The following is a 27,508-nucleotide window of genomic DNA, read 5'->3' on the forward strand; positions in this document are numbered from 1 at the left end:
ATAGCTTAAGCTGCAAAAAAAAAAAAAGCATTCCTAACCAGTTTCCAAAGTCTAAAACGCAGATTTAAGCATCACCTAAGAGCTTGATGAATGAATGTGAGCAATAAAAGACTAAGAAAAAAACAAACAAACCCATACTTATGTATGGCACGACTGATTTTTTGTTGATAACCAATCTGAAGAAACTCTTGGGCCAACTCTCCAAATGTCTACAAATAAAACAACAAACTTGTACCAGTTGCTGTGCAAAGTGCAGTGAAAATAAAATTGAAAATCTCATCAGTGGGCTGCCGTCTGTTTTTTGCGAGTAAGCTACATGTGTAATACACAAGGAGTGCAGACCTGTGTTGCGCAGCTGAGACTGTGCTGTAGGTGTCTAATTGAACCAGCCTACTGGGAACCAGGTTACGGCACTTCTCTCCAGCTGGGAGTGACATGTTAACAGGGACTACTGCTCATTTGGGAATATTAATGGATCATTAAGCATTAATAGATCCCTCAGATCAGTATTTGCACTCTGCCATACTCTCCCCTTTAACTGGGGCACATGTGACATAGAGAGCTACGATAAGTATTCATGCCACATCACACTGAAGCAACAGACATCAGATGGAGTGCAAATAGTGATTACCAGGTAGTGCAATCCCGTGCAAACATACCAACCAAGATGAATTCATACTAAGTTGTCAAAACATGTCAAATATCACCATGAGCCTGGGGGGAAAGGGTGGGTGCAAAAAAGCATTAGCAATGGAGTAATTGGCATTAAATTGTCCAAAACACGTAATGATGTGGGAGTGAAATGCATGCTGGCACATATAATAATCCCCTTGTAATGAGAATTTACTAGATATCACTGGCTTTGTTCATGCCCCAGCATCTCTGAAAGAGCTTAGCCACCAGAACAGTAACAATAAGCTGTGGAGTGAGAGATGGGATGAAATGCAGCTGAGAGCAAAGTGAAATTGCACTCAAAATGACACAATTTGCTTAATCAAAAGAAAGGTGGCATCAGAGACTTTAAAATGACTCGTCCATTTCTCTACTTTCTGAAGATTAAATCAAGACATTTAGCAGGTAACGCTGTCATTTTTCAATGACGGTGCACTTTAAGTGGCATAGAAGTGACAAGAATCAGGCTTGAGTTATTTTTGTTGTTAAAGATTAGTATGAAGACAAACTAAGCCTTGCAAATCCCAAGCTCAGATAACACAAGGACAAAATGAAGAATGATGACAGGATATAAACCTGTGACAAACTAGAATGGTTAGAGTCCAGCTTGACATTCATAGCAGCTTAGAGAGGAAAGTGTTGATTTGGTGGAGAAAATAATGAAGAGCTTTGCTTAAAAGGGCTCATGCATTTCTGCAAAAATATTCGATTTAATGTCAAAGTGTTTAATTTGAGACATACACATGCAGTCCTGTGAAAAACTAAGTAGACCCTTCTTACTTCCATAGAAATTAAGAGGCTAAGTATCAGCATGATGCTGCTAATCAAATGCACTTCAGTAATTGATCATTAGCAAGTGAGACTACTTCTATAAAAGCTGAGGTTTGGGCAGTTTGCTGGTCTGGAGCATTCAGGTGTGTGTTCCCATAATGCCACAGTCTTCACAGGTGTAGGACTTCCCAGCAAATTCACCTCAAGGTCAGGCTATGCAAGGCTCAGAGAAATTGCAAAAACACACAAGATCTACATCCCAGACTCTACAGGCCTCAAGTAGCATGTTAAATGTTAAAGTTCATGATAGTACAATTAGAGGAGAACATATTTGGCTTGTTTGCCAGGACTGCCAGGAGAAAGCCTCTTCTCTCCAGAAAGAACATAGCAGCACACCTTAGGTTTGCAAAGTTGCATAAGAACAAACCACAAGAATTCTGGATCTATGTCCTTTGGACAGACAAGACCAAAGTGGAGATGTTTGGCCATAATGTGCAGCATATCAGCACAAACTGCCAAGCAAGGTGGAGGGGTGATGATTTACACAGAATGGCTGAAAGAAAGATTCAAGCTGTTGCAAAGTCCAGATTTTAACCCAAGTGAAATGTTGTGCCAGGACTTTAAGAGATCTGTGCACAAATGACACTGAAGTAACATTTTAAAGATGAGAAGGCCAAATTCATCCACAACAACACGAGAGACTAACAAAATCATACGTAAAACAAGCAAACTTCAAGTTATTGCTGCTAAAGGTGGTTCTACGAACTAGTGAATCATGGGGAGTACTTAGTTTTTCACAGGACTGCATAGAGTCCTTTTTTATTTCACATGACTGTAGGCAAAAGGGGAAGTACAGTGCTGCATATCAAAATTAAAAGAATGATACAGAAACATGGTCTCTGTAACTGTCATGTTGTTATATACATGTTTTACATTTTTAGATGTAATTGTAGCCCTAACAGCAAGAATTTACTGTTGGAGAGATATACTTTGAATCCAGTTTGGTAGTTCAATTCAGTGGTACAGCCAAGGGGTTTAGGTTCTCCAGAGGGTTACAATGCATTTTTAAGGGGTCATCAGATAATAAATCGGATAATAAAAATGAAAATAAAGTTCTGCTACACTGTTTTTATTCAGTATCTGGAATATGATTTTATTTTTTTATTTTTTACCGATGTTATCTCTTTGGACGATAGAAATATAAAGGTGAAATCACATGAAGGAGGAACTCATAAGAACACAAAGCCGTCTTAAACATCACCGGAGTCATTGACAAGCCAGAGAGACTAGGAAGCACTGGTTTAATGGTTATCAATAAAGCTTGTTTATTGTAGTAGAAAGTGTGATGCTTCCCTTATAATGGGAGAATAGAAGTACAAAGTAGTATAAAATGGAATTGCTGAAGTTATGTACCTCATTACTCAGTTAATGTACTTGCTTTTGACCACTCCGCTATCAGTCTGCACCATGGCACCGTCAGTTTCACTGTGTGCAAAAACAGACTTTTATGGATACTTAAGAAATTTTAAAATAAATATATATGACAGAGCTGGCTACACATATTCTGTGGACATTTTTCTTCCTAATTCCAGTGACTAACTGGCCTCTAAAAGGATAACTCATTCAACTTTAAATTTCATTAAACCCATCTGCATAATGGTTGCGTATTAATTTGAATTGGAATTTAAAGTGGATCCATTAAGTAGATACAAATGAAGAAGGGTGGCTTAAGAAGAGGATAACGACTTCTGATAAATGCAGCAGATGGACAGAAATCTGTCTTTTTAAAAAACTGTCAAGAAAGATGTGACCAGCCAACTTTGGGAGGTTAGAATTCTACATATTTTTGTTTAATTAATTAAAAAAAAAAAATCCATCCAAGATTTAAACTGAAGACAAAAATTCAGTTCATCAGAGCCCTTTCTGGAGTTTCTGGGAACTTTGCCTGAATGATAATTTTATAATAAATCTTCACTCTGAATGCTTAAAGCTCTGTATGAAAAAAAAAAAAAAATAAATAATAATAACAATAATAGTAATAATACAAACAATAAAAGAATAAAGCTGCACTGCCTTCTTGAAATTCTGCCTATATAATTTACAGTATGCATGTCATTGCAGCCTGGATCATAGCACGATATGTAACTAGATGTAACCTATAGATAAGAATACAGCTATTTGCATATGCTTATCCTCTATTACTGAACAAATACATGAAACACATGTTAAAGCACAAGTAGAAATGTAGCCTAATAACTGCAAGGTTACATTCCACTTGATGAGTACTTTTACATAATTAATTTACATATTTAACAATTAATTCAGGAACAAAAAAGATTGCAACAACAAACAGTTGTCTTATTATTGTCAAAATGCTGCTTTAAAGCCTTTTCTAATCTGCCAGGTGTAGTTCTGTTAGAGAATAATTAATGCATTTATAAATATATATTCAAAACCATATGATTGTATTATAATTCTGCTTGTGAATTCCTCTTTATGTGATTAAACTCCCAAGCAAATATAATTGGAAAAGACATGCCTTGTTAGTGAAAATCACAGCTGAACTAAAGGATCTCAGAGCCATTCTACAACTGCAGGTCATTTTCTGTTCCACTGATGGATTTGAAAATAATCCATGCACAAAATACTAAAACATATATTTGTTTTGTAAATTACACTTATCCTGAGACAAAATGTAAACCTAGTTGTTGAAAAAGTGATTCCAAAAGATTACTTAACATACAAAATAGCTCTTGAGAGTGAAGTGACATGCTAACACCATGGGTGGACCAAAGGTCAGGTCTCTTTGACATATTTTGTATTCTTCTCTGACTAAATTGAGTCAGAGAAGAATTTCACATTACCGAAAAGGATAAATTAATTTCACAGTTTCCTTCCTTTATTCATATAATTACTTTTATCCTTGACTTCTACAGTCCGTTACATTCCACTGCTAACATCTTTTTTTTTTTTTTTTCTGAGAAAACACTAACACTAGCGCTGATTTGCAACCCTGTTATACTTGCAATCCTGTTACCCTACATGTAAACAAATATGTTCAACATATATAAAACATTATTAAACCACAGTTCTGTGGTCCTGAGTATGTATTTGTCACATTTATGTCATAATCTACAAATAAAAGCAATATAAATGTTTTTCTTAGCTCACAAAGGTTTAATCTATTGCTTTTGTAATAGTTTGAATTATTATTTGCATAGTGTATTTGTGCAAAGGTTTGTGTGATTATTGAAAACCAGGGAAAGGTAGATTTTGAACATTGCTTAAATTACTATGAATTCTTATCTGAAATTGAATTAGTATTCAGTGTGAGGGTGACTATCTTTAACTTAATGGTCAATAATTCATTACACAAATTTTTAAAAGTTACTTTCTCAGGTTCTGGAGTATTGTAAAAGGGTTGTGCCAAGCACAACACACAGCCTAATATATCTCATAAAAAGTGTACTTTTGATGCCTGATGTCTTTTCATGGTTTATTATTTGGTATTTTTAAAGGACTGAAGAAGTATTTAATGGTCATTCCACAACTGGAGAACAATTTAGGCTTCAAAAATTGCGCTAAAAAAAGGGATCCATCCATAAAAATTTTATGTTATATATTTAATGAATAGTATTGATGGAAAACTTATCTCTCCAAAGGAACGTTACATAACATTGCTGCGCGCTTTTTAACGATTTAACGTCTGTGGTGTGCTCTTATTTTGGCAGGACACGCTCCCTTGACACTCAGCTACGAAGCGAAACCATCTGAAACATGTCAACGAAAAGCACGTGCCGACCTCCCGCTTGCCGTACTTGGCTCCGCCATTGTTTGACAGGTCTCGTTGCTAACCGGAGGCTGTCCTGGTTACCAACTCAACAACAGCGACAGAAAGAAACTTCCAAACCTTTCCTGGCTTTGTAGGAAGCTTTTCGGCAGCACAGAAAGCATGAAAGAAGACAAACGCCTTAGAGAGGTACTTTATACTTCCCCCTTGATTTCCTCTTTCACTTCACCGGTGCTAACTTCCGACAACAGTAGTTCGTGTTAGCTTCTGTCTGGGAAGTTTACAGTGAAGCACAGTATCATCATATATTTTGAAACACACAAAAGCACTTTATTATCTGAAGCCTTGCATTTGTTGCAGATTTGTAGAATGGGCTCGTTAAGTGAGATGATTTTGCAAATTATGAACTGGGTTGAGTGGAGTGTTTAAGCATAATCCTTAAAGCATCTTTGAAGCATCTGCACGGGAAGTCTCCCCCCCCCGCTAAGTGTCTTTCACCGTGAAATATGAGTCAGTCATACTGCTGGTGACTCCTGAACGGAAGGTGTGTGCCGTTGAAATGTTCCTCTCCACGCCAAATAAACGCTAGAGGCGGAGCGAATAATAGCCTTGTAATTGTCAAAACCATTTACTGCGATTTGCAGCGGTGCTCAGGAAGTTATTTTGGGCGCAGAGAACAGTTTATTGCAGCAGTCAGTGCAGGTTTTAGCAAATCCTGCAGGAGAGGAGACACTGAATTGCTTTTTTTCTCAGGAGGTTTCTACCTCATCGTTTGGCATCTTTAAAGCGAAAAAAAAAAAAAGAAAAGAAAAAGCTCAATACAAAATACTGCACACACTGACTGTGATAGTAAATATTTAACGTGTTTTTTTTGTAAAATATCACCATTGTTAAGGGAACTTTAGTTCTGGAAACGCATTAAAAGTGTGAGTAGCATGCTGCTTGGGGTGAGGAGAAAGAGAAAAGAACTGAGAGAGACAGGAGAAAAGACAAACTAAGGGAGAGAGTCAGAGTTTAATAATTACTATTGATTAAATGTAGTAGTTGTGTATAAACACACAGAGATGAGTGAAGAAGAAATGCTCAATGCATCATGGGAAGCCCCCCCAGCAGCTTGAGCCTATTGCATAATAACTAATGGTAGTTACTTCAGGGTCACCTGATCCAGCCCTAACTATAAGCTTTATCAAAAAGGAGAGTTTTAAGCCTAATCTTAAAAGCAGAGAGAGTCTGTCTCGTGAATCCAAACTATTATCATGGTTATCACATAATTGTGATGCAGCTCAAGGGTCTAGCCAGAAAAAAAAAAAAAAGTGGCAGATAGTGCTGTAAAAGACTAATTTTTGGGCATAACTGGCCCTTGTGGTGTCTGGGTGTAATGTAAATATTTGCTTTTTTAAATTCAAAATTTCCTTATTCCTTTTAAAGTTTCTCTGTGCTGTAAAATAATCACTGATAATCACTGCAATGCTTCATCAGTGCGGTCCAGTATTAAATTATTTGGGGAAATTGGGTTGAAATCGAATTGTTGTTCTCTGTTGGTATAAATGTAACTAGTATGTGCTCTGTGTAGTAAGAATGTTTTATGTCCACTGTGTGATTGAAAAGGAAAATCAGAATCACCGTTGGGGTATTTACTTTTAAACGACCAGCTATTGCTTACAAGTGGAGAGCTTGTCTCTAAAAATATGGAGTATCATTACCAGCGAAGGCTCTACAAATACATTAATTTTCAGAAAGGTTTGCGTTGAGGTGCATTTCTTTGGAAAGATTTGAAGGATTACTGAGTCATTAGTGGTAACCTAATGCCAGCGATATCTGGGGTGTCATACAGGTCTGAAGATCCAAGTCCAATAATGAGCTAAAGTATAGCTTCACAGGTATAATCCTAAATCTCAACTCCGTATTTTGCTAAGAGAGGCACCACTGATAGAAAAGGTTAATCCTCCCTTTGATTAAAAATGGAGGATGCCATTTGTTCTGGCCCTGTTGTCAGAAATACAACCAGAATCTGGGCAAGAGATGTGACGTTTAAGGGGCTTTAAGCATTTAAGAAAGCCAGTTAATTCAGGTAAAAGCAAGGTGGCATGGGATTTGTATCTGCTGCAGAGGTTTAATTCTGTTTTTTGAACATCATGTATTCCTGTGATACTGCACAGACCTTTTAAGTAAAAGTTGGGGATATCTTATACCAAGGTGCAGTGGATGTTCATGTATAACTAGTTAATAACTATGAGTAACTACGCAATTCTATCAATAAAATGAAAATATGTAATCACAAGTGGAAGTACGTGTTTAATCAAAAGTCCTTATGTGCTAAAATATTGAACTGATAGATTGCCAATATGCTGTAGGATTATAATTACTGTTTATTTATGTCAGGTGTTTTTTTCTATTAACTGTTTCAATTATTGAATATTGGAAAAAAGTGAAAAATTATTGCTTTCATAATTTCTCAGAGAACTCAGTGATTGCTTTTTTTCCTCTAAATAAGTTTTACTGGTCATTTTTACACATTTCAAAGACAGCAAATTGTCACATTTTAGAAGCCGAAACCAGAAAACACATTTTCTTGGAAAAAATTGCTAAAATGATGCTGAAAGTTATTTCAGCATCAGTGAATGTTATTTCCTGTTCAGTGACTGATCGATTATTCAGCTAATCTTTGTAGCTCTAAATTTTATCCGATCCAAATGGAAGGATTTACACATATTTCCTTTTATATTTACCATATGCTCAATTTATTTGGGTTTTAAAGAAAGGAATGGAAATGTAATTTGAATTTAACTATCTAATAACAGTTTTTTCATGAAAAAATGATGCAGTGATTAAGGCCCAGTCATGCAGGCTAAGAGACCAGTCGGCAACCACTTGGCCACCCTATCCTGTTGGCTAATACTTAATGGAAGTTGCTAGCAATCACTAGATGAAACTGGTCACAAGAGGTGCTGCACTAAACACCTTGGATCTTAAAAACCCTGCAATTGCCTTGGTGTTGCCAACAGATTGGTTCGGCTGTCTGCGATTGTGGTTGTCTGCAAACAGTTGCCAACTGCTGGCTAAGCTGTGAAAAGTGCAGCTGTGCCTTCTTAGTGAAAGTTGTGCCTTTTGAAAGGTGTTGGTTGTAGGCACAACTTTGACTTTGCATCACAGTTTTTCAAATTTTGCTACTAATCTGCAAGTAGTTGGCGAGTGTCTGCAGACAAGTCAGCGTCTTCTATGCAAGCTATGGGTGAATGAGGCAGTCAGTTAGCAATCAAAGTAATCACAAGGAGTTTTTGGGGCAACACCCTTTTGCAGTTGATTTCATCTAGCAACCACTTCCCAACCAGTTAGGGGAATATACATTTTTTACTAGTGGAGGTTGCCAGGGGGTGACCCACTTTTATCTAGACCTATGTGACTAAGGACTAACCAAAAAGCTAGGTTCAGTAGCATAATTAGTAATAAATATAATCATTAGTTGCTTTAATGCTTACTTCTCAGATAATCCACTTTTTAATATTTAAAAATGTTGATCAGCTTTTGTGGACACTGTAGATTTAACTGATTACAGCCACTGTTCGCAGCATGAGTTTTAATTCTGTGACACTTTGCGATTTAGTATTTACTGGGAGAGACACATTTCCTTCGAACTTAAGCTCTTCTTGTAGTCTGTTTATCATGGAAAGGATTAGATTCAGGAGTTTACCTGTCTCCTTCAACTTGGGCGAGATTTATTTAAGCAGTGTTGAGGACTGCAGGACCAAGATGTAATAAGGGTGTCAATATTCGTCATGTCAGCAGCTTGTGCTTCATTAATCTGTCTGATTGATCCAGCATCCATGTGGTTCAGTGACCTTGCTTTGCACAAATAAGAACTGCACCCTTGCTGGTGTTACTTGATCTGCTACTCTGCTTGAGTTATTGAAAGTATGGGACAGAGACTTATGTGGACACCAAACCTGTGAGAATGAATGGGACTCTCCATGTTACACAGAGGAGGCCGTTTGTTACGTTAGATGATGTCATATGACTGTAGCACCAGGATGGACCCAGTAGACTTTTTTGAACTAATGGAGTTTGACGAGCTGGGAAAATAGTTGGAGACTGTGGAGAAATTTTACCTTAGATGGAGTCACAGGGGTCGGTCTTAGGAGTTGTCTCTCAGAGGTCAAATAGATAGAAATACAGCTGTTAAGAGATGGATGGTGTCATACTGTGTAATTAACAAATGCAAATCAAGCACACAGTTGATTTGGTGGATAAATATGGTAAGTACTGTGACTTAATTAATAGCATTAGCCACTATCTATCTATCTATCTATCTATCTATCTATCTATCTATCTATCTATCTATCTATCTATCTATCTATCTATCTATCTAATCTATCTAATCTATCTATCTATCTATCTATCTATCTATCTATCTATCTATCTATCTAATCTATCTAAAAAAAAAATCCCCACTTGCCCTGTGGGCGGTCTTTGTCCTCTGAGCACGGGCCCTCTGCCAGAGGCCTGGGAGCTTGAGGGTCCTGCGCAGGACTGTACTCTTCTTTCGCAGAGATCTCGAATCTCTTTTCTGGTATCTGTTGGAGTCATTCTCCCAGTTTGGGGGTCATTGACCCGAGTGTTTTGATTACCACAGGTACAACTGTTACCTTCACCTCCCACATTCTCTCTAGCTCTTCTCTCAGATCTTGGTATTTATCAAGCTTCTCGTGTTCTTTCTTCTTTATGTTGCCATCGCTTGGTATTGCAATGTCTATCACTACAGCTTTCTTCCTCTGTTTGTCTACCACTATTATGTCCAGTTGGTTAGCCATCACAAGTTTTTCTGTCTGTATCTAGATCATGGGACCTTAGCTCGGTCATTCTCAATCCCATTCTCGTATCCCATTTTGACCTCGAGACTTACAGGTCATACTCGGCACAGATGTCCCTGTATACCAGGGGTATTCAAATAAAATTTAAAGAGGTCCAGTCAGACAAAATGTCATGAGGCCAAGGTCCTTTAACTATTTAATATGATATATATATATATAAGTTTTTGTAAGTTTTCAGAGCATTACTTTTTATATTTGGTTTCATGCTTAGTTTTAGTTTAGTTTTTCGTCAGTTTTAGTTGTTCATACTTTGTCAGGTGCAAGAGTGACTATTGTGTAATAATAACTCGATAAAAGATACCATTTAAAAAATTGCATTCAACAACCAACTGTTCACAAAATAGCAGCATTACGTGTTTAATGTGTGTAATATTAAGGAAACACATGAACATCAACTAGGAGAAACATAAAGAAAAACATGAACTCCAAAACTGAATAAATTCTACAACAAACTTAAGCGTCAGTGCAGAACGCGTGGTGTAAAACATCAGAACACAGCGAAGGTTGGACAAAAACAAACTGAACTCTTTGAAGGAATCAAACGCACAAGGACTGAACATGTTAATCACAACCTTGTGGGCTGTGTGGACCTGACATGTAGTTGGATTTCTCCGGAGGCGCATGTCAGGTTACGTTGAAGGATCAGTGCGGTTTCTCGGCAGACCGCTGTCATCACTTTGCGGACCGATGCGGTGAGCACGCACACGCACGCACACAGTTGCCCGACGGTGCTCCCAGCTTAAACTGTTAGAGCGTAAAAAAGTGATTTCATATCAATCCACAAGGGTTTTAAATAAAATTGCGAAAACAAAGGTCATTTTATCTATAATTTCTGTTAGTTTTAGTTCATTTCGTAAACTCACAATACTTTTTTTTGCTTTTAATTATAGATTGTATTTATTTCAGGTAATGAAAATGTTTTTCTCAGTTTCAGTTTTCATTATTTAGTTAGTTTTCATTAACTATAATAACCCTGTTTGTTACAAAGTTTACCAGCTGGCAGGAACCAGCTTGGTGGTATCACGTGGTATAGCCAAACTCGCATGCAATTGGTCAGTGGGTTTCCTTGGATGCTTCACTACTACCGTAAGGACTGTAAAAGCTGCGCCAGTAAACCAGAAAGTGCTCAACGAGATTTTAATTAAGTGGTCATTTCTGTTTTGGTATTAGGTTCAGGTCTGCTTGAGACATCATTTCGGTCTGGATCTGGACCGAGGTCCGCCTATTGGTGATGTCTGCTGTATACTATGGCAGTCACTTGGTTATGGTGTTCCATATATGCCCTGCCTGCTAGCATCTTGCACCCTGCTGTTATGTGCTGGATTGTCTCAGGGGCATCTCTGGACAGCCTGCACCTGGAGTCTTGCCTGGTGTGGTAGATCCCAGCCTCTATCAATCTTATGCTCAGAGCTTGTTCCTGTGCTGCCATGATTAGTACTGCTGTGCTGTCTCAGTCTGGCTGGCTTTGTCCAGCCATTGGTAGGATTTTTCTATATCAGCCACTTTTTCTATCTGCCAGTGTTACGTGCCATTAAGGGGCCTGTCCTTCCATGATGGTTCCTGTTCTTCCTCCTCTTCTTTCTCGGGTTTCTGTTGCCTGAGGTACTCACTAAGCACATGATCCTTTGTGGCAATCTTTCTGATGTACTCATGGATTGGGGTGGCTGTAGGTCAGGAGGTAGAGCAAGTCAACTACTAATCGGAAGGGTGGTGGTTTGCTCCAGTCTGCATGCCAAAGTATCCTTGGGCAAGATTCTGAACCCCAAATTGCTCTCTAATTCATCCGTCCGAATATTAGTCATAGTAGTAGTAGTAGTCCATTTACCATTTGTATATTCTAGTGGTATGGACAAGTGCATCGATGTCTTGTTTACTTCTGGCATACAGCTTGATGTCATCCATCCCATTGAAGTTGGCCTCTAGTGTTGTTTTCCACATCCCCATTGAATTCCTAATGAAGGCTCTTAGGAATCTGTTGATCTTGTATAGTTCTGGGCATTCCAGGATCAGTGTGTGAAGCATTGACTGCTAAGGTTTTCTTGTAGTCAATCCAGGCGGCGTACAGGTTGGTCAGTCCAGTCTTGCAGTCTCAGGTGACTTCTCTATAAACCAGTAGTTGGTAGTTTGCTCTTCTGGTGTTACTGCCAATTCCTTTCTGGGCTCTGCTCATGTATTGAGTCATGTGCCTGCTCTTCTTATTTGCTATGATGCGTGACAGGAGCTTCCATATTGTACTGAGGCAGGTTATTGGCTGGTTGTTGGACAGGACTGGTCCCTTCTTGAGGTCCTTGGGGATCAGGACTGTATGGCCTTAAGTCAGCCATTCCACGTGCATCTTAGCCATTAGCAACCTAGCAGATTCAGTTAGTTTCTTTAGCCAGTAGGTGGGGATCATGTCAGGGCCTGGTGCCGTCCAACTCTTCATATCTGAGACTCTTTCTTGGATGGTTACTGGATCCTGCTTAGGGAGGTTGCTGTGGTCTGCTCTTAAGTCCACTAGCCACTGAGCATTGTTGTTGTGTGTTGCATCCTTCTCTCATATGCTCTTCCAGTAATGCTCTGTCCCCAGCTTTGGTGGGTGGGCTGTTCTCATATTGTTCCCCTGCCATTGAGAGTACACCTTGAATGGTTTAGTGTAGAACATCTGGTTTATTCTCCTGGCTTTTGTGTCTCTGGTATACCACTTCATGTGGTTAGCCAAGGCTGTGACTCTTTGCTAGGCAATTTCTAAGGCCTCAGGTATGGACAGCTTGCTGTACTTCTTAGGCACCCCTCTCATCATCACAACTTTATGCAGCTCTGATAGTTAGGTAACTTCCCTCCATGCTTCCTTAATCTTGGTCTCTAGTCTTCTTTTCCATGGAGGGTACTGCACCTTGTGGCTGTTTATCTTATAGCTAAGTATTTCATGGATCAGTCTTGCTGTGGTGTAGATCAGCTGGTTGGTTTCAGTGATGGTCAAAGTAGGGATTGTCCGTGTTGCATTCACATGTTCTAGTAGACTTTCACAGGGTACTTTATATAGTCTTGGTAATTGGCTATGGAGTCTGATACCCAATCTCGGAGTGTGGGGATAATGATCTCTCTCTCTCTCTGTCAACCCCCCCCCCCCCCCCCCCCCCCCCCGTCCCCCGTCCCCCCATGTATATACTGTAAATATAGTCCATCCCTTATTTATTCCATTATTTATTCCAACATCTTTGCACTCTGCACCATTGCACAGATAAATATAAATATGCTATACAGTTGTTATTGTCTGTGTCATGTTGCTGTTGTTGGTATTGCGTGTTGTACAGTATATTATGTTACCTACATAACTGGAGCCCACTTATATGTGTATACATACTTGGTCAATAAAGCTGATTTGAATTAGATTTTTTTTATTGATTGGTGCTAAATTATTTGTGCTTTAAAAAAAATTTACTTTGTGCAGGTGGTCTAGATGGGCTACTGTGCTGTTCAGACATGATGTCTGTAGAAATGTAGAATAGGATTTCTGCTGCTGTAGTGCTGAGAATCATCATTATATAGTGGTGGCTGTATTGACACAGGGCTTTATCAATGAAGCATACCAATTTATTTTTTCCAATTTTTTGCACCAGTAGTTGGTTGAAGTTGTGTAAAGTGGTTATACTGATAAATGATCTTAAAAATAAAAATTGATTGGAGTGATCTTGTTGGTCAAGATATTTAGCTAATTTCCCAATAATACATAGCAATAATAATAATGAAGTGGTAGTAATGTCAGTAGTAGTATTAAGTTCCTGTTCCTGCCGTACTTTCATGTTGCCATTGATATGGGAAAAGCCGTCCAAATCCGCAGGCTGAGAATCCCAGCTGCATAAAAAAAAACAAAAAAAAAAAAAAACAGCTGAGCCAACTGGGCTTTCCAATATTTCCAATATTTGTTATCTTAACAGCACTGTCTGCAGTAGCTCTCAAAACTCTGTCTAAAAATACAGTTTATTGAACAGTTTCTGATGCATCAACTGCAAATAAACAAGCACCTCCAGCAAACATCTCAGCTATGAGGGGAAACCCCCAGCCACACACGCCCGGGGGTGTGACCAGGCCAGTCAGCCAGAAATTTGCTTGTGATTATTTTATGTGGATTGTGATTTATCAGCAGTTTCTTGTAAACCTAGTGGGCGGGGGGTAAATCAGAAGTTTAATCATTTATAAACCTAATGCAAGTGACTATTTTCATCATTATGAAACCACAATAATTCAAAGAACAGGCACAGTTTGACATCTTCAAGTTCAAAATTCATAGATAATAACCACAGATGGATAAATGAAGTCTGTTTTTGCTTGTTAATCTAGAAGTTTAAAAACTTTAGGAAACATAAAAACCGGCATGTATAATCAGCAAATACACACACTTGTATCTTTGCACATTTTGCAACGAATGTTCACTGGACAGTGGCTCTCTGTTTCCTTATCTTTGTGTTTGTCTATCAGTGAAGCAGACACTTCTGTGAGGGGACGGTTGTGGAGCAGGGGCAGGTGAAATGAGCTGAGGAGAACTTATTACTATCAGTGAAAAAAGCTCTTCCCAGCAAATGTTGATCATACCTAAACCGCATTATCTGTGTTTTTAAAACACACCCAACCTGTGTTTGGTGGCAGTCACAAGAAACTACAACCTCTGCTGCTAATAATAACATTACATCTACCACCCCCTTAAAAGTAACTAACTAGTCCTGAAGCTCACTGCTTTAGCCTTCATCACGAGGTTCTCGGATACAGACAGTATTTCAAGATTTATGCATACAGTGACTGGTTATTCTAGAAGGATTTCAGTTCACTTTGGGTTTTTTAGATATTTTTTTCTTGAAATATACAAATGAAGTAAAAAGCTCTGGCAGTCTTTTTTTTTTTTTTTTTTATTATTAGATGTGCTTTTGTCTGCACTACATTTCAGATCTGTCAGCTCAGTTAAAGTTGGATGTTTGGATGTTAGGTAAGGTGACCCTGGCTGCTTGGAACAGAGGCAAGCTTGAATAAAAATGCTGTAACCTTACTTTTGAAGTCAAAAGCCTGTTCTGCATACAAATGTAGGTTAGTTTTCCAGTTGCGGATTAAGCTTTGCCTGTTCATAATATGATCTTGTACTTAGTGTTGTAGTACTCGAGATCGGTCTTGGTCTCGAGACCGGTCTCGAGACCGCTTTTTGATGGTCTCGGTCTTGTCATGGACTCGACTGCATTTGGTCTCGGTCTTGTCATGGACTCGGACCTTGCGGACTCGGGATTTTATTTCAAGACCAGTCAAGACCACAGCTGTGGAAATATCACTAAATTGCCAGAATACTGTCCAATTTATTTGTTAACATCTTTGCTTTTATTGGATGCAAAACGTACTGATTCAAATCCAACAAAGATTGCGCTCCTCTGCCTCTCAAAGGAGCGCACCTCACAGACTCCGCCCCGGCTAGGTCGCTGCTATTATCGCTGCTTACGCCTGTATCATTTCATCACAGTTTGCAATCTACCACAGAGCACGGACAGTTTCATTCACAGTGTGTACGTTTGATCTCACTATGGTCACGCGTGTGCTGCATAAATCGAAATAACAACCGGCATGAACACGAGGAGAAGTAAGAGGGAAAATGAAGATCAAAGGAAAATTTCAGGCTTCCGATTTAACAAAAAAATCCCAGCATGAAAGGTAAATACCAACCTTCATGTATGTTGATACACAAACTAAAAATTTAATGCAAGTTTTAGGGCTGCAACGATTCTTGGAATAACGCAATTCGATTATTAAAAATCCTCGACACAAATTTGTTGCTTTGATGTTTCGTTTCAGCTCTGCAGCTCAGGTGTCTCCGTGTAAGCGGAGCATTTCCAAAAAAAACAAAAACGACCCTTTAACACGAGTGGATCGCTGAGATGTTTTTTCACGCCCCTACTTCTCTGTGCTGTGAGTGCGCATGTTTGAATGTGCGCGCGTGTTGTGCAGAGGATGTCAGCTGTTATCAGCTGTAGCCACCAGAACAGATCTATAACCACACTGTACTGGGGAAAGGGGGGCTGCCATTAGCACTAGCAATCGTTCGGTGCCCCCTCCACCACCTTCAGTACAGAGGGGCTCCGTCAAAATGTTTTTATCAACCACCTGATCAGCAACATGAAGAACAGAGAACTTTGTAGCTGCTCCATCCACCCTGTTTGTTTCACACAGAGAAACATCTGCAGTACGGAAGTCAAAATAAGCTGATGAATTGTTAAAATGAAAAATTATTTCTTATCCAATTACTTGATTAATTGACGGAGTAATCAACTGAATACTTGATTACTAAAATAATTGATAGTTGCAGCCCTACTTGTATTCAGAAAGCCATAGTCAAACACTAGTTTTCAGCACCAGTAGAGCTATGAGAGGCCTTCAAGAATAAAATAACTACAGTTCCCAGCAAGATGATGTCACTTCCTGTTGTTGCATTAAAAACGTGATAGTTTATGCTCACAATATGGTGGCTGATATTCAAATGTAGGAAATGCTATTAGCAGCTGAGGAATCTGGATTATGTTTTTGTTGTGTATTTTTTTATGTGATTTCTGCAAACACATTAGTCGAAGGAAACAGCACTCTGGGACACATTAAATGCTTGATATATAAATGTAACTTTTCTGGATTATATGCAAAAATGATCATTCTATCAATCTAATAAGGCCTGATTTAGAGTTCTGCATTGATCCTTTGTGCATAACTGAAAATCCTCTCTGAAGCAAACCTGACATGCACCTCGAGAAATGTAACTACACGTCCAAAAAAACTGATTACTGCTTTCTGGTTATGTCTTAGGCCCCATCACTCAATTAACAAGTGGGAGCGTCATTTAGTGGTTAGTATTAGCTTACTAATTAGCATTAGCTTTAGTGCTGGGGTGAGAAATATTTCTTGCTAGAACCCGGAAGTTACCATGGCCACCACCAATGGTAACAGCAGAGAAGTAAGTAAGTTGTTTCTCCGCCATTAGTACATTGAGCTAGTGGTGGGCAGATTGATCCTAATATCGATAATATGGATGCCAACGTTGTATTGGTATTGATCAATATCAGTGTGATGAGATCGATACTTTGGCTTCAGTTTCTCTCCTGTATGCAGTGCTGCGGTTTCATCAAAGATGCGAGCTGACTGTCTAAGTGTCGCTCCTGTCACAGCACAGAGCAGGCACACTTTATTCCTCCCCTCCCCACAGTGTTTTGTTATACTGTCATGTGATGCATAACATATTTTATTTGGGAAAAAAAAGGATTTTGCTATGAAACATTTAAATCAAATTTAAATTTAAATTTGTAGAAAATTAGTGAATGAAGGAACATTTTTTATTAAATTTTTTTATTATACTTTCTGAAAAATCTACCTGGAAAAAGTTTGCATTTGTTCTTGAGTGATTTTGTACACTTAATTTATGAAAAAAAAATCCAGACATCAATTCATGGGGAAAATTGTTTTGTTCTATTGTTTCAGAACAATAACTTTTATTTTGATAAAGTATTTTCTACTTACATATAAACTTTGCCCAATTCTATCCTGGGTTTTAACTAATTAATGATCCAAAGGAAAAAAATCTCAAACCAGTTAAACTTCATGGAAATTCTTCATAATTATTAAAAAGTATTGGTATCAGTATCGGTGATAATGGCCCTGTGTTTACTTTACATAGGATCGATACCAAATTATGAAGTGTTGCACACAACTACATTGAGCAGCATACACCAGGAGTGATTCACAGTGCTAAGACCCTCCTCCTGGCTCTGACTGGTTGTTTTTGACTGGGAGCTTTTCAGGGAGGAGGTGGAGGAGCTCCATTTTTTTTTGCAGATTATCGGTCTCATACTGTCTGACATGGTGACAGTTTTAACAAATATGTAAAAACCAGATTTTTTATAAAAGTTACATCCTGCAGCTTTAATCTGTATAAGATTAAAGGCTTTAGTTCTTACTGTTGATGAGTGTTTGCCATTTTTTCAGTTTTACACATTTAGCTATGTGGTTTTGAAAAAGCACCCATTTTTACAAAGGTTGTTGGTTTAAAAACAACACAACTTTATGCATAGTTTATGAAAGGCAGAGAAAAGTTAAGACTATTGTGATGAACTATGAATAATTGTTTTACATTCTGTGATAAATGATGGAAGTCACCCAGGAGTATTAAATAAAGATGGTTATATTTATTTGAGCTGTGAGTGTTTAATATCAAGATTTTCAAGATTTTATGGGAATGCGGATCTTTCAGATCAATTTGAGAAGTGATTTTGATCATGTTTCACATTTTATTGTGTCATGTAGTGTCAGGCACTGGTCTTGGTCTTGTCTCGGTCTCGCCCCCCCTCGGTCTTGGTCTCGACTGGTCTCGGACCCTAAAAGTCTTGGTCTTGTCTCGGTCTCGATACCCTCTGGTCTTGGTCTTGTCTCGGTCTCGGGTTAGGTGGTCTTGACTACAACACTACTTGTACTTTCAAAAGAGATTAAAAATGGTGCTTTGTGTTTAGGTAAGCCACACAGAAGCACAGAAACCAGTTCTTTTTTTTAAGGAGCCACTTTTGGATTTAGAGCTGCTTCTTTTTAAAACGAGTGACAACTTTACATTCATTATTCAATTTAGGGGAATAATTAATTATAAAATTCAACCATGCAGTGCTGTTCCATGTATTGATATCTTTATGTATCAGCCATTATCTCATTTTTATTGTGATGGACAGTGCACATTTTTAGGGTTATTTAACTTGTATACAAGCTAAAACGATGCCTACAAGAGATCTAGTGTCTAACATTAGATATCTTGTATAATATCTTTAAAGACAGGAGTGTTTGTCTAAAACTGCTGTAGCAGGGAGATTTGGACAGTATTTCTGACAGCCTCTGACAGTCTACTTTGCTTGGATAAAATATCGACGTTTATTTGCTCTCTTTTTTTTTTTACACCACAGTCTCTATAGCAGGAAGGTTAAGAAAATAACTCTTGTTTTACATGGCCTATCTTTTTGAACACATGGAGAAACATGTCTGTAATTTCCGTCCGCAGTACTAATCCATTTTATTAAAATGCGTTACCATAACAGCGCACCCACTTTCCACCATATGGTCAATATTTTCATTACTCGAAATTACTGTGAGTGGTGGGCAGTCTCTCTGTTTTCAGAGCCCACGTATAAGCTGTGTGTGTCATGTCCTTGATTATCAGTGTGCAGCATTAGAGTTGCTGAAAGCTTGTTTAGGAATATTAATGAGGTATACAGGTTTAGATGGCCTCAGGCAATTTGATTAGATGTACAATTCTGGAAAAAATTGTCTGTGAGTGCTTCACAGCCAACTGTCAATCATAAACTAACCAGACGGTGCAAGTGCACCACAACTCTATTGCAAAAAGTGCAAATGAGCTTCAGTATTTTGTTCAAGCTGAAAAGAAAGTCTGTCAGAAATCTTGTCCATATCTCCGTGCATCTCCAGACTAATACAAAGACTCCTGCTTCCACAGATACTATGCCAAGGTTTCTCTTATATGTAAAAAAGCCTCTGTGGCAACCACAAAAAAAGGTTTTGGCCTCCCTCATAGGAAAATCACCACATCTTTGACCTTTAAACAAGTTTTTCATAAGAAGGATTTAATTTAATTAAGTTTAAATACATCTTTGTTCATCAAATTAATTAGAAATAACAGGAAAATGTGTAGAGCTCTGTTAAATAAAGCAGCACAGACTCTTTGCCTTAAGTATATACAGACCAGTTGTTTTTAGGTATGTAGTCACTCCCAGGATAAACCTTGTATACTGCTATTAACCATTAATATCTTGCATACACTTGTTTTTAGTCAGTTAATCAATTTATTGACTGTTCAAAAGTTTATTTTCATAACCATCTAGTACTTTTGTTTTTTCAAGCAGCTTGTATTTAACTGAATGCTTGTGGGTTTTGGACAATTGGTTGGATAAATGAGAGTAGCAATTGTAATTTTCCCAATGATTTACATATTTTCCCTATTATTAATTAGGTTTTAAATTAACAAGTAATATGCTTTCCTGCAAAATCCCAGTTCTTCATTAAATATTTGAATTTGTTTGCTAAAACCTTCTAATAAAGTACAGTAGCCATATTGTGTTATTGTGCTGCCGACTATCAGTTCAGATTGTGCATATCAGCAGATCTTACCCATATATGGCTAGAAGTTACGTAAATGCTGCTTATGTTTCTTAAATGCTACTTACTAATGTAGTGTGCTTTCTTTTGACATTATTTATTTTTTAGAATCTAAGACTGTGTCCTCACTGTTTTATAGCATCCCGTGTGGCCCAGCAGTATTTTGATTTCATCTGCTAAATCTGTCTGACTAGTCTTTCCTGCCCGAGGCCATCTTACTAAACTTAGCTCACCATGTTGAGAACATTTTCCATGTTTTGAAGCAAATTGTTTTTGTCCCACTTTGGGTGAGGAAAGGTGACATTTCTTATTATGAGATCTTTCATTTACCCTCAAGGGAATTTGGGAGCTGGATGAGAAGAGGCAGGCAATGAGAGGGTGTCATCTCAGCAAATCAATAAACCTGTGTGCATTTTAGGTCTGTGCATGAAGTACCTGTCTTCTGTGAAATAACTAAAGTAAATAAATAGGATAGTGAAAATTAGTGACAATAAATCAGAATAATAAATCAAAATGCTGTTTCCCTTAACTATGTACATAACTTACATAAATTACAGAGTGTACACAAATAATCTTTTCACCTGTCAAGCTTGAATGGGATACATTACCAGTCAAAAGTTTGGACACACTTACCCAGTGTGTCCAAAATTTTGACTGGTACTGTATGCAGTAAATAAGACATTATAGTGGTGTCATTTCAGTTGTGTTATTTGGATTTCATTGCATTTTCTTCTGTAATAGAGCTGCATAGTACACATTTAAATTAATGATGCACTTTAGCCATGTGCATTTTGAATGTGAAACACATTCTAATATTAAAATACAGTGTCTTGCAGCTTTTCCCACAATGGATGGAAATACAGTTATTGGCAAATCATTTAAACCCTATATTTAAATGCAAAGAACAAAGAAAACATACCAAATTTTTTTTTTTTTATTGTTTTATATTAGGTGCCAGCAACACTTTACTAATACTTGGAACGTGGGCCACAAAACAATGGAAAAGTTGTATAATGCTAAAAAACAAACAAACAGATGGGCTAATGCAAAGTGGAAAGTCATCCTGTGGTCCTAATTGACATGTTATCTTTGCCCTATTTTCAATTGAACATGTATTGAATATATAGAGAGAGTAAATATTGGCTCTATTTATGCAATTAAAAAAACTATTTGCTAAGGTCTAATAATAATTTGGTCAAAATATGTCTCTTTACAGCATTAATCATAAGTGTTGAGCTGGGATTCAGTTTCGGCTCACAACTGCTATAAAACCAGTGCATCATGGTATCAACACCAAATCATACAGTTAACTTATCTGCAAGGTGCCAGATGCTTTGACACTACAAAAGTGTTTGACACCCTAGCAATGAAAATGAGGAAACAGCAGATACTCTGCTATCATTAGCTATTGCATTAACATTATGAGGATGGGACAGACTGATTTAAAACACAATACTAACTTCCCGACCCTTCTTTCCCTCATTTAACCAAAGGTTTTGATTGTTTTAATTAAATGTTATTTTTTTTGTGCTACATCATCACATAAGTGTTCACTGTCAAGATTTTTAGCTCCTCCAGTCAAAGGAAGCGCCCGTCATCTGTCCATCCATAATTCACAACAATCGCCGCTGCTCCCACTGTATTGGTTAGAATTTATTCAGATTTGCACACAATGATCACCTAACATGTCAACCTGTATCACATTAAAAATCAATTGATTTTAATTGTCATTAGTTTGTGCAGTACATCCAACTAATGACAAGAAAAAGTATCACTTTCTCTCTGTAATTGACACATTACAAAAACCTTTGAATTGAGGTGGATGAGCTACTACACCATTGACATTCTGGTTCTTATTTTAACTTTGAGTGCACCACAGGGATATGATAAGGGCAAAGATGAAGACATTTAGTTGGCATATTAACTTTAATTATAGTCACCTCCCTCGTAGCAATCTTGTGTTGCCATCTGCTCCACTTCATTCAAATTGCTGTTAAAAATAAATCTGTTTCTTAACTTCAAACATCACCTACTTTTTCACTACTAAAATAAACTAGCTTAAATGACAGTATGGGAGCATATGCTGTATGTATCCCAGGAGGCTTTGAAAATAGAGCAGTGACCCCAGTCATACTCCATCTGCCACCTGGGATATGCTGTAGGCCTACACAGGTATGTAACATAGGAGATAAATGCAAATTTAGCAGTGGGAATATGGTGTACCCACAGGTTAAATGCATGCTTTGGTATTACTTTCACTGCATTGCTCATGGCTTGAAAACAGCTTCCATTCAGTTCATAGACCTGCTGTACACAGCCGATACTTTTTTCTTCAGGCTCAATGCATTGCTGTTGAAATTGGTCTAACTATATCAGGACAATGCAATTTATCACTCCCTGTGGTCAGTCATTTAGGCTATGTGGATTTCGGCTTAAGGCTAAATCTTCTCATCACATCTCAATGGATACAGGCCTTATCTGAAGTCTCCGAAAGGTGTGAAGTAAATTAATTTCATACCCGAGTAAGTCTGGAAGCTGCAATGACATTGACAAGTAGAGAGGTGCTGGATGTACTTTACAGTTAATTCAGCACAGGAAATAGCATTGTGTTTATTATATATCTATATAGATTATATATTTCAGATATCAGATGTGCATGACTTTTCTAATTCATGAGCTGAGCACTTTTGTTTTGCACTGATTACCTTATCATCTAAGGTTGACCTCAGAGCCGGCCATCCTTCTGGGCAGACCAATTACTCGCACAAATGCCATATTTTTCATAAAGATGAAAGCCACACTTTTAATCAGGCACTGCTGATGATGGGTGATAATCTTACTGATTGCACAAAATTTACGGTTGTAGTGATGAGCTGTGAGGACTTTGATTTTAGAAAAAAAAAAATAACTGGTCACAACATTATTGTGTACTTTACCCTGGCTATCATGTGTAGCATGAATGGCATCTACATATTTCAGGCTATGAAAATTAGATTTTGCTTTATATTTCCAGCCCCTTGCCATGCCTGTGTTCTTGGATTTGATAAGTTGTCTTAATGTTTCCGGTTTTATCTGAGCTATTTTGTAGGATTTATTGAGTGTAACATATTAAATAAACCTATTTATTTACCTCTGCTACATCCAGTAATAAAATATATGTAGGAGGCTGGCAGCCAGGCGTATTCCACAAATGCTTCAAATCACTGTACAACTGAAATGCGATCTTACCCTGGTAGATTTTGTAAAGACAGGCTTGGCTCCGTCACTGCAACTTTTTGATGAATGATGGCATCTGATTAGCCGCCAAGGCATCTGAAATGACTCCAGCGCTAAAGCCAGGAAACAATTCTGACAGAGCTCTGTCTGAAGCAGCCAGGCATCTGGATTAAGGTGCAAAAGGATCTGACTAGTTTTTCTCAGTCAGAGAAAGTGCCACAATCAGATATATAAATTTACCAGTCTTAGAGTTTTAACTTTTTCAAGGGTGATAGCTTGTGTTCCTGTTTTCATTTTCTTTTTCCATCTTATAAATATATGAATATATATTTTACACTTAAAAGAAATTTTCTGAGTCACAGTTGTGTATATATTTAATTTAAAAACACATAAATAGAAGTTAGCAGGGAGGAGTTGGTGAGTCAGTATCCATATTTTAAAACAGTAATTAAACTTAATGAGGAAGTGAATTTAGCTGCTTTAGTGATATGCATATGCATATGCATGGAGACGTGGAGGCTCTCTTTTCAGGCATTGACTGAATGCTTGTGTTTGCTTTACCTTTTAGAAGAAGTGTTCCTTTCGCTGTCCAGCAGTCCGTACAAACAATAAAGTATTAATGCATTAATCAAAGATCATCAGCCCTCAGAGGGTACAACCTTATAAGCCTGCAGTAAGACATAGTTGTAACTTGTAGTGTGGAGAGGTGGGGGCCTGGCATAGCAGTCTTACAAAGTGGTTTTGTGTTACTGTGCCCATAAAGGAGATTATACCACTTGGAGAAGCACCAGAAGAAAATAATACATCCTGTAAAAAGGTGTTAAAGGGAAGTACAGAGTGATGGGAAGCCTTTCTTGAGCTGAATTTGAGAAATGCATTAAGGAAGGGAATTAAAAGGTATGTTTCATCTGCTGAGAGAAGGTGTAGTACTGTGTGTGTGCGTGCGTGTGTGTGTGTGTGTTGGGGTCTCTCTTCTCTCGACTGATTAAGATGAATATGACAGGAAACATTACTTTCGATTTCTTCTTCCTGGTACTTATGGGCTATGTTCTGTCTGAGCCTTAAAGCCCTTCTTCTGTGTGAACTACCATATGTGATGCTGGCCTTGGTTTACCTGGGAGTCGACTGACAGCTGTTGGAATGGGAATGAGGAGTGGCACAGACAATTAAAGGGTTGGACTCGGCCTGGCCTGACCTTCTGATCAATGCACTCCTATTTAGAGCTGACAGGCTAGAGGCCGGGTCTCTTTTTTTTTTCAGACTAATAAAGATGGCACAGGGAGCAGCTCCTGGGGTGGACTGCCAATACTTTTAACACCCCCATTGATTCTCATTACTGTTAATGGTTTCTTTGCTAGTGTGAGTCGGATGTTGAAGAGGGTGTGGGTGGACTTGGGTGTAGTTGGAGATTTGGCAAGGGCCAGAGTCATCATATTATGGCCAGTACAGTGAAAATGTGTTGATTCCTTGTAATACAATGAATAAAAGTAGCCAGTGCTTATAATTAGTTCCCAAGCTTTGCTGGAAGTGCAGCAATTTTAAAATTCAAAATAATTTTTGCCATAATATTCAACTTTATTTGGCACCTGTGAGCTGCTACCTACATCTTTGCTTTCTGCTGTAACAATCATGGTGATGCTTGGCACCTTTTTCCTGTTGCTGTTTAAATGCTAAGAGGATCATATTCTTACTCATAATCCAGCCTACTAATGTAATTGGTCAACTGTTTCTCAATATGGCTCAAACAGAGAAAAAAAAAACAAAACAAAAACAAATGTGGTTTCTCTCAGCAGAGCAGACACACCACCATCCACACATTTGTTTTGTATACCTACAAAACAGCAAAAATTCATCTGTAACTCCAGAAGATGGCCCTTCATCAGCAGAACAATAACTTGTCCTAGTCTGATCCCAGACTAGAAAGAGCTGATTTTCATTTGTGTGGTTATAGATCTTCACTCTTTGGAGAGATTACCAATGTAATAGGAAGTCAGTGGCGAGATGAAAAAGACATGCTACTGTTTTGAATTCCCTGAAAGGATCCACTTCCTCTCTAGTCAAAAAATAGTTTGTGAAGCTTTTATTTTCCTACTTTCACACTACAGTAAATAACCATATATTTCAGTGACCTGCAGAGCTCCTGTATATGGCTATATTTTTAAGCCACGTTGATTGTAGTGGTTGGTCAGATTCTTATTTGTTTATCTTAAGAAATCTACAGTGCTGTGAAAAAGTATTTTCCCCTTCCTGATTTCAAAGATTCAAAGAGCTTTATTGTCATTCTTCTCATGTGAAACATGACAGGAACGAAACTTAGATTCTGAGGTCTCTCCAGTGAAATTTGCCTTTATTTTTCATCTTAAAAGATATTTACAAATAAATAGAATAATTTGAGAAATAGAATATATAGATAACTAACTACAGAGAAAGGTGATCTGGTACCTGAGCAGTTTGCATTGATATTGCACATCATATTGTCATGAATTGCACAGTTTTTTTTATAATTACCTGTTTCAGACCATCAAATAATTGTTAATATTAGACAAAGATAAGCCAAGTTAATACAAAATGTAGTTTTAAAATGATGATTTCATTTATTAAGGGAAAAAAGCTATCCAAACCTACTTGGCCCTATGTGAAAAAGTAATTACCTCTTTTGTTAAATCTTGAATTAACTGTGATTAACCACATTTTAGAAAACCGAGTTCAATATCACTATCCACACCCAGGCCTGATTACTGACAGATCTGTTAAATCAAAAACTCACTTAAATAGAACCTGTCTGACAAAGCAATGCATGAAGCAACACATCATGCTACGGTCTAAAGAAACTCAAGAACAGATTAGAAACAAAGTAATTGGAAAGGGTTACAAAGGGACAGCAAACCATGGTGAGAACCATTATCCAAAAATGGAGAAAACCCAGAACAACATCTAAAGAACTGCAGGCCTCAATACTTGCCTCGGTTAAGTTCACTGTTTATGATTCGACAGTAAGAATGAGAGTGGGCAAAAATGGCATCCATGAAAGAGTTCCAAGATGAAAACTTTGAAACTCAAGGATTGCTGACTAGAAAGAACACAAAGGCTTGACTCATGTTGTCAAAATCCATCTTGATGATCCCCAAGATTTTTGGGAAAATATTCTGTGGAATGATGAGACAAAAGTTGAACTTCCTAGAAGGTTTGTGTCCTGTTACATCTGGCATAAAGCTAACACAGCATTTCATAAGAACATCATACCAAGAGTCAAACATGGTGGTGGTGTGATGGTTTGGGGGCTGCTTCAGGACCTGGATTGCTGTATTTGATGGAAACTTGAATTCTGCTGTCTACCAGAAAATTGCACAAAAAAAACACCCAGGTTATGCAGCAGGATAATGATCCCAAACACACCAGTAAGTTCACTTCTTAGCGGGGCAGCTGTGATTCAGGAGATAGAGTGGGTTGTCTTCCAGTCAGGTCGGTGGTTTGAGACTAAACCCCGAGTTGCCCTGCATCAAGGCAGCTCGTGTGTGTGCACGCAAATGGCATTTTAGCACAAAAAAAAACACTCATATGAATGTGAGTGTGATTGGATGAATGAAGCTCATAGTAGAAAAGCGCTATATAAGTAACAGTAACATTTGACCTTTTACCCTCTGAATGACTAAAAAAACAAAATAAAGGTTTGGAGTGGTCTAGTTAAAGTTTGGACTGAAATCCAATTGAAATGCTTTTGCATGACCTTAAACAGGCCATTCATGCTCAAAAAAACCTCCTGTCTGGCTGAATTAAAACAATTCTGCAAATGTGAGTGGGCCAAGATTCCTCCACAACCATGTGAAAGACTCAGTGTCAGTTATTGCAAATGCTTGATTGCAGTTGTTGTTGCCAAGGGTGGCACAACCAGTTATTAGGTTTACGGGGCAGTTACTTTTTCACACAGGGCCGCGTAGGTTTGGGTAGCTTTTTTTTCCCTTAATAAATGAAGTCATCATTTAAAAACTGCATTTTGTATTTACTTGGGTTATCTTTGTCTAATATTAAAATTTGCTTGATG

At 38.0% G+C, this 27,508-nt stretch overlaps 1 pseudogene; it reads left to right on the top strand.

Moving 5' to 3' along the window:
• The first annotated feature begins 5,271 nt into the window (after positions 1 to 5,271).
• The window catches only part of LOC115787150 (ecto-NOX disulfide-thiol exchanger 2-like), a 196,684-nt pseudogene continuing 174,447 nt past the window's right edge, over positions 5,272 to 27,508 (top strand).

Source organism: Archocentrus centrarchus, chromosome 10 (genome assembly GCF_007364275.1).
Source record: "Archocentrus centrarchus isolate MPI-CPG fArcCen1 chromosome 10, fArcCen1, whole genome shotgun sequence".
Classification (NCBI taxonomy): Eukaryota; Metazoa; Chordata; class Actinopteri; order Cichliformes; family Cichlidae; genus Archocentrus; species Archocentrus centrarchus.